Here is a 14,260-nt window from a genome sequence, read left to right on the forward strand (position 1 = left end):
GATTCCATATGTTGTTGTATTGTAGACATGTTCCATAACTTTTCTGTCATAATATTCAGTGTCCATCATAACTAGCCCTCCTCCTTTGTCCGCCCTTTGGAAGATTATATTTGGATTTTTAGCCAATGTGTTCAATGCACTGTATTCTACTCTGCTTAGATTTTTATATTTTCTGACATAATTGATTTTTTTGAGGTCTTTTTTTTACTAATATTTCAAAAGTATCCAGAGTTTTGTGGGACACTATTGCCATAAAAGTGGGTGTTGTTTGCTATTGACTTGGCTCATTTGGGCATATATTCGTGAAGAAGTTCCGCAATCTTAAGGTCCTCATGAATTTGAAGAATGCCACTTCTGTTTCTAATTCCATGGTGTTATACGTGTGTATAAATGATGTTCCTTTACTCAATACCTTTTCTTCAAATTTCGTGAGTCTGGTTTTTGAAATATTTATTATGAGACTCGAGTCTGACTCCTGAGACCTTTCTTGCCTTTGTCTTTTTCTTTTTCCTTGTCCTCTCCTTGTTTTTTTTCTTGGAGTTTGGTCACTGATTGGTCTGGTGGTCGGACAGGATCTAAACCCCTTCCAAAAAAGACACACTTGCTGTGGTCCCTGCAGTTGTTTCTTCCATCTCTTTCCCGACGTTTTTAGCGGCCAATAGATGTTGAACTAGTGGTCTAAATGTATCCGTTTCGTGATCAGAAACAACGCTTTCCTCTGAGGATGTTTTTGTATTTCTCTTTGTGAACCTATACTTCTGCCCATGTATAGGCCTCATTCAGTTTATATGTTTTTTAAGACACAATGGTTCAGTATTTGGCCTGATTAGGTCCTGGAGAAAAAGGTATGTGAAGCGAGTATTTAATAAACGCTGGGGAGCAAAGACTGTAAGTGTAGGTAGAAAAATTACTTTAATCTTTTCTTTTTTATAGAATATACATAAATATTTATACTGTATTTCAGGTGCTCAGGTGAATAATACGGTGCAGGACGTGACAAAAGTGAACAAAGTGAACGAACTGTCACACAACAACAACAAGGTTAAAAAACAATTATATACAATAGAATGAGTGAAAAATCCTTGGGTATGTCGACGGCGTTTCGATCTATATGGCTTTAGATCATCATCAGGACTGATGAGCTTCCTGAAACTGTAAGAGTTGGTATTTTAGTTACACATTTTTAACCTACATATTTATTTGTTTAGGCTTGTATTTAAGAGTGCTCCCCGGGAGTGGTAAAATAACATGCACATGTTTGTATTTCATCACATGCGCATTGAAGATGAATTATCATAGGTGAAAGGGGTATAATTTCTTCACCTAGGAGTGTAGTATTTATATCATATATAAAACCAAGGCTGAGTTGTGGCTGTACATAGACGCATATTCGGATGCATGCATTTATTAAGATCATTGCAAACATTCAATGAATAATTTAATTTAGTTACCTTGCCAAGGCATTCGCAGGCAAGGATGATATTTTGATGCTGAAACTGATTTGGAGGTTGCTTTCTAGAGAGAATATGGTGATAATATAAATTGTCACAAAAATTTATGACTTTGTTCATATTTTCTGCAAGCATAGATTTGAGAGTAAATGCTGTAGTGGGACTTGGATATATTCGGAGGCAGCGTTAGCAAGTCAAGCTGCTTGTCAAAAGATGAGGTGGTCATTTTATTAAAACCAAGGATACATAATTAGAGCTGCATAAGTAAGGAGTGGAGGAACTTACATAATAATTAATCAAAAGCGCCTCTCAATTTGGAAGGTCCAGGTGGCGCTCTGTCACTGTAAATTAGAAGAGGGTCCTACTTGGACTTGATTTAAAGAAACATAAAACATAATGATTAGAGCCTTGGAATGTAAATGGATTTTCTACTGTAAAACCATTGAGAATGGACTCAACTCACTTGACGAATGGAATATGTGCATTTGAACTACCTCAAAAGTCTCTTTGACTGAAGCCTTATGTAGTCATGTGCTTTTCTGACAAATATTCAAAACCAGAGTGCAATCTAACTTTTAAGAAAGTACATTATTGTTCTCTCGAATATATTGGCTACAGTAGTGCTACCTAAAGACAATAATACTGCTATCTTGAATAGGCAGCAGAAAATGGACCCTGGAAAATGTTGTACGATTTATATGGCTGTCTATATATATGTTTGTAATTAAGAAATTTTGCAGATTGTTATACACCAATTATTGTACCAAAAACACCTTGGCCGATAAAATCATTCAGATGTCCAGTAGGGCTTCATATATTTTTCCCTGCACATTAAATAATGCCTTGTATTCCTTAATCCGCCCTTTCCTGGCCGCGCTCCAACATCTATTAGCGCTTGTGCCACCCAGTAACGCTAATCCCCGCGAGAGACCAGCAGGAACTCTCCGCGCATGCGCCGTCCCTGCCACGCTATTGTGGCCCTGCGCGCGCATAAACAACACGCTACTAATGGCGGCTGCACCTCCCAGTAAGCCGTGAGCACCGGCTGGTGATACACTCGGACCCCGTTCGTGCTTCGCCCTGACGCCAGAATTAAAGTAAGTGCAACGGTTAGACCTAGACTTCCCCCTCGAAACGTGTAATTTCATCGCCTTACTAAAATATGCTACTTTGTAGTTCCAGGCGCAAGTAACTGAAACGCTGACAGCGACGAACGCGCTTAATCAGATGCGCTCAATCAGACCCCCTATCCAAATACAAGAAAGTGACAGATCCCACGTAAGTGTACCACTTAGAAGGAGGTCTCACTAGTGCACCGCATTTTTGCAATTGTTAAAATGTTGAATTTTACCGCCTTACTAAATACGCGCCTTACAGTTTTAGGCGCCCGAAACTTTCACAGCGAGGACCACGCACAAGCAGATCCCCTCGCTTTGATAAAACTCTCCAAGTAAGTTCCTCTGCCCCATCCAGCTGGCATAATTAAGTAGAATTTTTTATCAGAAAGATACAGGCTCTAATCATTATGTTTTATGTTTCTTTAAATCAAGTCCAAGTAGGACCCTCTTCTAATTTACAGTGACAGAGCGCCACCTGGACCTTCCAAATTGAGAGGCAATTTTGATTAATTATTATGTAAGTTCCTCCACTCCTTACTTATGCAGCTCTAATTATGTATCCTTGGTTTTAATAAAATGACCACCTCATCTTTTGACAAGCAGCTTGACTTGCTAACGCTGCCTCCGAATATATCCAAGTCCCACTACAGCATTTACTCTCAAATCTATGCTTGCAGAAAATATGAACAAAGTCATAAATTTTTGTGACAATTTATATTATCACCATATTCTCTCTAGAAAGCAACCTCCAAATCAGTTTCAGCATCAAAATATCATCCTTGCCTGCGAATGCCTTGGCAAGGTAACTAAATTAAATTATTCATTGAATGTTTGCAATGATCTTAATAAATGCATGCATCCGAATATGCGTCTATGTACAGCCACAACTCAGCCTTGGTTTTATATATGATATAAATACTACACTCCTAGGTGAAGAAATTATACCCCTTTCACCTATGATAATTCATCTTCAATGCGCATGTGATGAAATACAAACATGTGCATGTTATTTTACCACTCCCGGGGAGCACTCTTAAATACAAGCATAAACAAATAAATATGTAGGTTAAAAATGTGTAACTAAAATACCAACTCTTACAGTTTCAGGAAGTTCATCAGTCCTGATGATGATCTAAAGCCATATAGATCGAAACGCCGTCGACATACCCAAGGATTTTTCACTCATTCTATTGTATATAATTGTTTTTTAACCTTGTCGTTGTTGTGTGACAGTTCGTTCACTTTGTTCACTTTTGTCATGTCCTGCACCGTATTATTCACCTGAGCACCTGAAATACAGTATAAATATTTATGTATATTCTATAAAAAAGAAAAGATTAAAGTAATTTTTCTACCTACACTTACAGTCTTTGCTCCCCAGCGTTTATTAAATACTCGCTTCACATACCTTTTTCTCCAGGACCTAATCAGGCCAAATACTGAACCATTGTGTCTTAAAAAACATCATTCCACCCCAGGTTCTACTAAGTGGGGTTCCCTTGTTCATTAAAATCATTCAGTTTATAATCAATGGTGTCTCTTTTGAATTTCCTTAATTTAGTTTCCTGAGCTCCTTCCCATATTTTTCTAATTTCAAGTTGAGATCATCCAAAAACTTCCCCCATTCTTTTAGATAAATTGTTTTTCAAGTTGTAAATTTCTTCCTCGAGCTTGTGTATGGTTTTAGAGAGTTCTTAAATCAGGAGTAATATTAGGTCTAAAGAACATTTATTTAAAATGGAATACCATTTTTCCATGAATTGTTGGTTGCTATGGAGTCTGAAAAGCATAGGTCGGATGGTGGCTAGTCTCAGCCCGCGCTGGATCCTCTTCACATGGTGGTATTGTATTAGGGTTGAAGCGTGCAGTCGTTGATTTAGTTCCCTTCTGGTAAGGTATTACAGTTGTTTCAATTGTTGAGTGACCGTGCCACTCTGTGCATCAAATTAATTTGTTTCCTTAATGAGATTGTATATTTTATTTGCCTCGTCTGCTGTATAAGCTTTTGTTGATGCTCGGTTCTCCGTGATACTTGTGATAGATTCAAATGACATTTTCTATCTGTGGTGCTGCTCTTCACTTATGCAGAAGAGTTATGAACAGTAGAGTTGGTGAAAAGCGCACTCTAATAAAACAATAATTCAGTTTTAATCGATATGTGTGCAGTGTTAGAATTATGTCTGCTAGACATATGTGTGTAAACCTATGATAGTGGCCTAGTCCCTAATAGCGATTAGGACTCTAACACGCACCAACAATATTACAGTATATGTTGTCAGCAATAGTTTTTTTTAATAAAAAGTTTTTACAAAAAATGATAAACTTCCTTGTATCATCCACATTATCTAATCATAACATCTGATTAGTTTCTTATAAACAAGCAAATAACAATCTATTACAGGTGCATGAATGTTTCAAAACTATCATTTTGTAACCCAATGCATTTCGGGACCTGCGTCCCTTTGTCAGGGGTATTCTCTGCAAGGCGAGTTTCTGTTTGGTCTGGCTTTGCACATCATGTCAGCGCCTCTTGACCTCCTCCATTGACCTCCTCGACACTCCAACTGCATTGACGTTGGTGACGATGGTCTGCCATATTTTTTTTTTTTACAAACCTTTATTATCGTATGCACAGTACACAGTGTCTGCCTACAACCCAATCAGGCCGGCCGCTATGACAATCGACAATATTTCAGACCACATTGCACTGCGGAAAAAGCCAGGAATAACATCGCTACGGTGCATTGGCATCAAACTTCAGAGGAAGGATCACTTAGGTTTCATTTTATAATTTTGATGAAACGTAAAACAAACAACACAAACACTCACATGGTGGGAACAGTGTCTAGGGCATGGGAGGGGGGAGGGGGAAAGTCAATCTGAAAGAATAAAGGCAACCTTCTGGGGGGCGGGAGACGGTGAAGAGGATTATTGAAAGGGCATAGTAGTCAGTCTATAGGAACGTCAATTACGGGGACGAGGGGATGTTAGCAGTAAAATCAAGTGGTGGGGTACAAATGTCTCCACGGTATTCATTCCATTGTGTCCAAATTCTACCCCATTTCCTGGGCCGGCCCGAGCCTCATATACCGTCTTCTCCCGAAACATGCACCAGTCCATGTTTTCTTTCCAAGCACTTATCCCAGGTGGTATGTGGGAGCCCCAGAGTTGCCCTATATCCCTCTTGGCAACCATGTTGCCCAGAGTGATCCAAAAGATCTGAGCAGCCATACAATCCGTAGGCTCCCACACATTAAGCAGGCAGCGCCTCGCCTCAGGGAGAAGGGAGATCCCAGTGACTCACCCCATTACATCTTGCACTCTGGACCAGAAAGCGGCGATCACCGGACATTCCCATAGAATGTGAAGAAAGGTGCCATCCATACCACAGCCACGCTTACACAGCCCATCAGTCGAGAACCCCATCCGAACCAGACGCGTACCAGTCATGTAAACTCGGTGGAGGATCTTTAACTGTACAAAGCGAAGGCGGGCCGGAATAGCCACCTCCCTTGGGGAGGAAATCGCCATTTGCCAGTCCTCGTCATACAGTTCAAGGCCATCTGCCGTCCAAGAGGTCCTAAGCCTCACCAGAAGATCAGCCCTGGTATTAATAAGTTTTTTATAAATTAGAGAAATCGTGCTGTCCGGCACATGGCCGTCCAGAATCCGATCCTCGAGCGGGGATGATTGGGGGATTTCCGTCCCAGGGGGGAAAACAGTGAGCAAGGCGTGACGCACCTGAAGATAACGAAAATATTCCCTATCATCCAGTTGATACTCCACCTTCAGGGCCTCGAAGGACTTAATTGTGCCTCTGGCCCAAAGATCCTCCACCTTGCTAATACCGATCATTTCCAATCTGTCAAACCTTCTATCACCTCCTTGACGATGATCCGATCTTCCAGCGGATTGAACCCTGTCTTTCTCTTCTCCTTGCCCCTCCCCGAACGTGGAGTTCCATGCTGGTCCTCCGTGGGGCTTGTGGGGATTGCAGGCCTGTTGCTGGTTTTTGCTGATTTCGGTATCACGCTTTGAAGTGTTGCAACTTTTTTGGCATTCCACAGGTTGGGAATTGGACGTTAAGACGGTGTTATTTTCTCGAGATAGACTACGATATGCAAAGTTGCGTTAAGCTAAATTTGCGATGGATAACACACGTTCTTGAGAATATGCCCCAAAATCTTCACACATTCCAGAAAGAATTGTGTTCATTAAAAAAAGTATTTTAGGTTTTTCTCTATAATAATCAGTGTGCAGTTTTATCAAAACAAATGGCAAATGTTGATAACATACAGGGTACATGCTACAATTAAGTCTCCTCATTTGGAATATCAATGACTTCAAAGAAAGAAAAAAAATGTCACAACACAATTTTCTTTTACAGGAGAGTTGGTTGTGAAAGGTTCCAGAGGCTCCAAAGGTTTCGTTGTTATAAGTAAGGAGCCATTAGCAAAAAACATTAAAGAAAGGTAAAATGATAATAATCTGAATGTCCTTTGATTTAGTCATTTAAATCTCACTGTATTCAACCAGCTTGTTACAAAATGTCATCTTTCATAATTCGATAGAAAATGCTTACTACATAGATCTATTGACAAGTTTTAAGTAGTACCAACTATCCGTGTTGATTGCTGCAGGTGATTTCAATTTAACATTAAACTCTTCTACAGTGGATTCCACACTGAGCGATCTACTGCAAACATTTAATATTCTATAGGCGCATTTCTCCCTTTTCTTAATGCCAAACTCGCCACAGGACTGACTCGCCTATTGGCTTCATTTGGGGTGATTAGTTCAAATTGTCCCAGCTCTTTGGGCAACATGACTAACTAACATTTCAATTTAGCTCTCAAAATTGCCCAATTAACCATATTGTTGTAGCAGCCAGCAACTACCCCTTAGGTAGTGGGTGTAAAGTTTTGCATTAGGAATGCAGTGACCACTCGCCTCCTGATGTTAACCGGCCCCCAAGTTCTTCCCCTTTCAAAGCTTGTGCATTTCTTCTTTGAGGGGAACGGCCAAGCTGATTGACAGCATCCATTTTTAGGTCTCCCCTGGCGTTGCACCACAAAGCGCTGCTCGCTCTGAGAGAGATTTTGTGGATGAGGGGTTTTCAGAAAGTGTCTCGAAGCCCCGCCCCTCATTTCCATTGGCTTGCATCACCGTTTATGTTAAACGGTGGCCTGCCATTCAAAATAGGGTATTTTGGTTGCAGCCCTTTCGCTTTTTGGTCCGACCATCCGGACTGGCTTGTCTGCTTTGTGTCTGTCTCAAAGCACTTTCTTATCTTTATGGGGCCATGCGTTTCTAATTAGAAACACATGGCCCCATAAAGACAAGAGATCGATGCTTGTTCCAGGAGCGTTCCTTCTCTGGAAAGCAGGGAGCCTCGGATGAATAGCTCCTTGTGACACGGCGGTTGTGGCAAGGAGTCAGTAATTTACACACGCCAGCACACCTCCACGGCCGTCTCTGCCGTTTCTAGGTACTAATTCAGTGACCTTGTTCTGATGCAGGCTATAATTTGAAACTAATTACTGAGCCTGGAAAATGATGATCTTGGGGTCACACGCTGTGTGCAGTTCAAACACAACAATGACGCTTTCCAGTCACATCTCAGCTTTGGGTAGTTCAACCAGTCTTCAGTGTTTGTGCGTTTGAGTTTTGTGCTTTCTTTCCTTCTGGCACTTGTAGTTTGCCTTTTTCTATAACAAATGCAGACCTGGAGGTGCCAGAACACATAGAGATGAGAGCTAATGTGATGACTGACGTAGTCTCTTACACAGGACGTCACAAAGCCTTCTGCGCCCCAATAAATTCAAGTAATTAAAGAATGAATTGAGGAACATGGCTGACGAGTGGCCTATGTCACATCTGCCACGGGCTCCCTAAGCAGCACTTTTCTTGCATTTTGTTCAATTTTTGAAGCTTTTAATAAGCAGCGCGGCATGCACTCAGTTACCCTTTTTTTGGTGGGAGGAAGAGGTTGGGGGCTTGAGCTATGAAGAACACATACAATAATTTTGGCTACATGCACCAGAACAGACAGTAATGGTACACACAGACATCCACTGAACCCCCAGAACAGATACCAACCAAGGAATGCACTATGTAGGGGTCACCGGGTCGCTCACTCCCCTTCCTCGTGAGCATTCGCCCCTGTACAAAGCGCACAGAGCTGAGTTTGGCACTACGCAAATAAGCATAACACGGGGGATAGTTGGAATACCCCAAGTCCGAACCAACCTGCTCCACTCAGCCTCTCATCTTCCCAAGGTTGGTACAAAGAAGTACCAGTACGAGGGGTCACAATAACCCCGCTTTAGCACCTAGAAGCTGTTCCGTGTGTAGCATCTGCTTTGACGCTGTATCCATATTGCTTTAAGAGTCAATCAAGCCACAGGGTTCTCTTACATACCATACCGAGGGACTTGCTAACATGGAACCAGGAACCCAACCAACACATAACCACTGCAAGCTAACAGCAGCACCTCAGCACAGTGGCTGTGCAGTTAGAGCGCTTTGTAAAACTACCAAATGATGCACAACTAAATCAGAGGGGAGCAGCCATGCGTGTGGTCCTGCAGCTAATATAGTCAATAGATGATTGTCCGATACTTAGCTTAAATAAAAACTAAAAACTGTGGTATTACTAGCACCAGAAAAAAAAAGCAAAACAAGCTCTTGTCAAGTATTCCAGAGTACGGTGCATAGTCAAATACAGCATAGTTAATATGTCTGTCAGTTTTACCTAAGGCAGACCTGTTTATCAGCGGCAGAACTATTCACTGATAACACAATGGCAAACAGATTTACACGAGGGTGCTAATACTCTCTTTTACAGTCGATGGTAAACTTGTTTGCAAACCCTCTCTTTTTGGGGAGATAAAAGGTGTAACCACGCATGGGAATGCTAACTCAGAATCACACACTGCGGTCAGGTGTGAAAGCTAGGATTTCAGGTGCCAGGCAAAGTTTCTGACACCCCAAGCAAGAATACACACCACCACCATGCTACATCTGCCATAACAATTTTCTAGTTTGATTTGTTCTAAATTTTCATCTCCCTTCCCTCTTTGCTCCTAATCTTCCCTCCTCGCTCGTCTGCCCCTGTGGTGTGTTTCTCCCCTTCCCTCTGTAAGTCGCATCACACAAGGTGATCCATTTCATGTTCTTCTCTTTCTCTTTGCTTCTCCTTAAGGTGTTGTGAACTCCGCAAAACACTAACAAAAAAACATAAAAAAAGATGTTATACCCATCTTACTAATTTTTGATTCTTATCTCTCTCCTTTAACTTTGTTTCTCTTGTTATCCACACATTCTGCTCCTTTCTCTCCCTGGGCACAGGCTCTCTACCTGAAAGAAAAGTCTTGCAGCAGCAGCCCTAACCCCTGCTTGTGGAAGAGATGAAATGCTGCCGGGGCCCTGCGTGGATTCAGAGGCAGCCCAAACGACAGTGAAGGTCAATAAAGGGGTAGACTCTTACCTCTCACACCCGTGGACAGCAGCCTGCCCTAAGCGTTGTGCAAATCACGCACAACAGCTGTTTGAGGAGCAGGAACAGGCCAGTCCAGCCATGGAAGAGTGTCATCTGCCTTCTGCAGTTTAGAGGTGGTGCCAAATGTTGTGCAGGGAGATAATGTGGTGGCTTGTCATTCTCTCGCAGTGCCCTAAATTCTGAAGGAGCGCTGACCTACCGGAGCCTGATCTGATGGCTCAGTAGACTAATGCTTCACCATAGTGGCCTGTGTTCCACCTAATGTTCACAGGTTCAAATCCCGTTAGGGCCACTCAGCCTTTCATCCTTCTGAGGTCGATAAAATTAGTACCCTTGAGTTGGGTAACAATAAGCATCTGTTATTCACCGCCAAGATACCCTTGGGTGAGCATGCGTTTACAAGTACACCTTCTTTCCGTCTCCTTTTAAGCATTTGATATTTGATATTTGATATTTATGGGCATTTGTAAAGCGCAAGCGGTCGCTCCCAGGGGAGCATCATGGCGCTGGGCGAGCTACAGAGGGATAGCTGAAAAAGTGGAATGAATGGACGAAAGAACTAAATGGCAGCCAGGACGGAGGAGTCTGGTAGTTTGTAGACCCTTGTCTTGAGGAGTTTTCTGAAATTGTTCTCATTGTCTATGGCTCTAAGGTCGGCGGGTAGGGTGTTCCAGGCCTTAGCCGCCAGAACATTGAAGGATTTTCCTCCTCTGGTCTTATATTTAAATCTGGGGATTTGAACAAGGTTAGTCCCAGAGGATCTCAAGCAGCGCGAAGGGTTATAGCGCTTGAAACGGTTTACAAAGTAACGGGGTCCTGTGTTTTGCATGGTTTTATGGACTGTGAGAAGCAGTTTGAAAAGGATTCTTTTGTGCAGTGGCATCCAATGAAGTGAATTCAGGGCTGCAGACGCAGATGACCTTCTGGGGAGTTGTAAAACCAGTCGAGCTGCAGCATGTTGTAAGCTCTGCAACTTTCTGAGGGTAGATTTTTTCACTCCGGCCATAAGGCCGTTGCAGTAGTCAAGTCGGGAAAGTAAAAGGGCTACCGCGACTGACTTTCTGGCTGCAATTGGGAGGAAATCAAAAAATTTCCTCAGAAATGTTATTAATCCAAAGCATCGACCAGCAGTGATCTTAACGTGGTCATCAAAAGTAAGGGAAGAATCGAATTGTATGCCCAGGTTTCTAGCTGATGTAACTGCACTAGGAGGGGCCTCGGATCCAGTGGGCCACCAATCTTTCGGGCAAAAGGAAGGATTCTTACCTATTGGAATGATCTCTGTCTTTGCACTATTACATCTAAGATGATTAGTATTTAACCACTCAAAGACATCAGAGAGGCAGTTTTTGAACCGGAGATCTGCGTCAGTACGCTGTTTGTCAATGGTGACGACCAATTGAGTGTCGTCAGCGTAGGACGTGACCAGGATCCCATGTGATTCTATCACAGCTAAGAGGGGTGCCATGTAGATGTTGAAGAATAAAGGGCTTAATATGGACCCCTGGGGCACTCCAGATGTAATTGGCTTTTCGCAGGATAGGTGTGGTCCTAGTGCCACAGTCTGAGACCTATTTGATAGAAATGATGAAATCCAGGCCAGGGCTGAGTCTGTCACGCCAATCTCTCGCATTCGATTGATTAGGATAACATGCGAGATAGTGTCGAATGCTGCTGTGAGGTCCAGCAGGATGAGGACAGCTTGCTTGCCCTCATCCTGTAGGAATTTGATGGAATCAGCAAGTTCGATCAAAGCTGTTTCGGTGGAGTGACCGGAGCGGAAGCCCGATTGCTGGGGGTGCAAGATGTTATGGGCTTCTGTGAAAGTTTTAAGCTCCTCATGCACTAAGTGCTCCGTGACTTTGCCCAGAATAGGAAGTAAGGAGATGGGGCGCATGTTAGTCAAATCTGTAGATGATTTATTCTGTTTTTTCAACAGGGGTTTGACAGTAGCCTTCTTCCATTCGGCAGGTACAATTCCGGATTCAAGGGATTCATTAATGATTCCATTAATGTAAGGGTTGACTGTGTCAATCAGATGGTGAAGGATGATTGGGGGACAGGAAATGCAGGAATACAGGAAAAGCATGAGAAAATGTGTCTTTAAATTGCTTAATCTGCAGTGGTATTTAAAGCATCGAGACCCAATTCGGATGTGCCCTGCAAGTAAAGTTAAGGAAGGTAATATTCCTGCCCTGGAGTTCTTTTTTTTTTTAAATTAAATCATTGCATTTATGTGCGTAGGTTAATTCGAAAAGAACTAAAATTAAAAGTTCCACAGTGCATGTAGTTGTTAAGCGAATCCCAAGGGTTGGAGCAGTACGTCATCAATGGCATTGAATCATTGTGTAACCTTGTATATCAAGCCCCAGGGAGTTGTGTTAATTTTACTATTTGCAAAACGGTGAGGAAACAACTAATAATTTTTCACGTTACTCTACTTTTTACTGTCCTTTTTATCTGAACTCACCCGCAAAGTGCCCCTTTTACGGTGTTCGTGTGTCTCTACTTCATAGCTGGAGTGGGAAGACAACAGTTTGTTTCCAGAGGTGCTGGTCAAAACCCTCTGACCCCCTCCAACCCCATCAGTATTCACAGTTTATAGCCACCATCCCCCCAGTCCCCACTCTAGTTTTCCTCCCATCCTGCGTCACGTGGCCAAACAAATGCCTGACTCAAACCAACACACGGACGTGAACGATAACTGCCTACGCTGGCTGCAGTAGGTCTTAAGAAATGTAGCACCAGAGACAAATCGCACAATGACTCACGGACCACAAGTTCTTCAGTTTAGCAATAAAGGCTACTTTATTAAGACAGGTGCCATTTATTTTCCCAAAAACACATTTCGCCAATTTATGATCAAACCAATCCTCAAACTTATACCAAACTATCTACAACCTAACCCCCAAAATGTTGACCCCCAACAAACCCAGAAGAACTGACCCCCGTTGATAAATCACCCTCATTCTCATTTCCTTTCCCGCGTGACTGTATACCCCACCTCCACCCTTTGAGGTTGGACAAACCCGCTCAAGGCTGCCCACTCCCCCAGAAAAATTCCGCCTACAAAAAATGGCTAAAGAAAAAACCTGTCTTACTGTGGCACGAAAGTAAGGATAAAAAGACCCCTGGCAGTAGCCAAGGAAAATTGACTTACGTACAAAAAGGAAGAAAACAAAATGAAGAAAAAAAGAGGGAAGGGTGGGTGGGACAAAAAACTCCTCCGCTCCTCCCATCTCCTCGGGGCACAGTGGTTTTCCCGCAACTTCCGCCCTGGTAAATAACTTTTGTCGCCGTGCGCCAGCTGCCCTAATTATCCCCTGCCCACCTGTGCGCAGCTCCCACCATGCAAAACAGCCCAGGGGGAGACCGTCTCGTGCCTAGCTCCCCCTGGGTCCTCGGTTGGTAAGTAGGAGGAAATGTCCATATCGTGAAATGCAGTGCTCGATGTTTATAGCTTGTTGCATTTTAATCACAATTTTATTAAATACTCAAAGACTAACGTAACACAAGAAAAATGAAAGCAAAATGGGTGCTATATCTATTCGATTCAGAACAGAGGAGTTGCCTCATAATATACCAGAATAGAAATACAAGTATTGAAAGTGCAATAGGTCTCGCCTTTGATTAAGTTAAAGTCATTTGCTGTGCTAATGGTAGTGTATAGCTAAGCAAATGGCTTTAACTTCATGAAAGGCGAGACCTATTGCATTTTAAATGCTTGTTTTGATAGCAGCTGTCAATAGCTAAATAGTACATTAAAAAAGCAAATGAAAAGAGAAAGTATGATCATGATAAGGACTCTAGTATGTAAGAGTGGTAGTAAAAGATGTGATGCAAAGTTATAGGCAACATTTAAAGGAAAAATGCAATTTTTCTAGTACTCTAACTGCCTTTGTATGGTCTCATCCATCTACACTTTCACTCAGCTTTCCATTTTTTGTTCATCTACCCTCATTTCATTCATTCATCCATCCTTACATCCACCTTTTCACTCATCCATCCACCCTTTTACCCATCCATCTACCCGTCCACCCATACATCCATCTATTTACCTTTTCTCTCATCCATCCTTCAACTAACTCATCCATCCGTCCTTTCTCTCATTATCCATCTGTTCACCCTTTCATTCATCCATTCACCCTTACACTAATCCATCCAGCCGTCCACCCACCCATCCCTTCTCT

The sequence above is a fragment of the Lissotriton vulgaris genome, chromosome 2_1 (assembly GCF_964263255.1).
Source record: "Lissotriton vulgaris chromosome 2_1, aLisVul1.2, whole genome shotgun sequence".
Lineage (NCBI taxonomy): Eukaryota > Metazoa > Chordata > Amphibia > Caudata > Salamandridae > Lissotriton > Lissotriton vulgaris.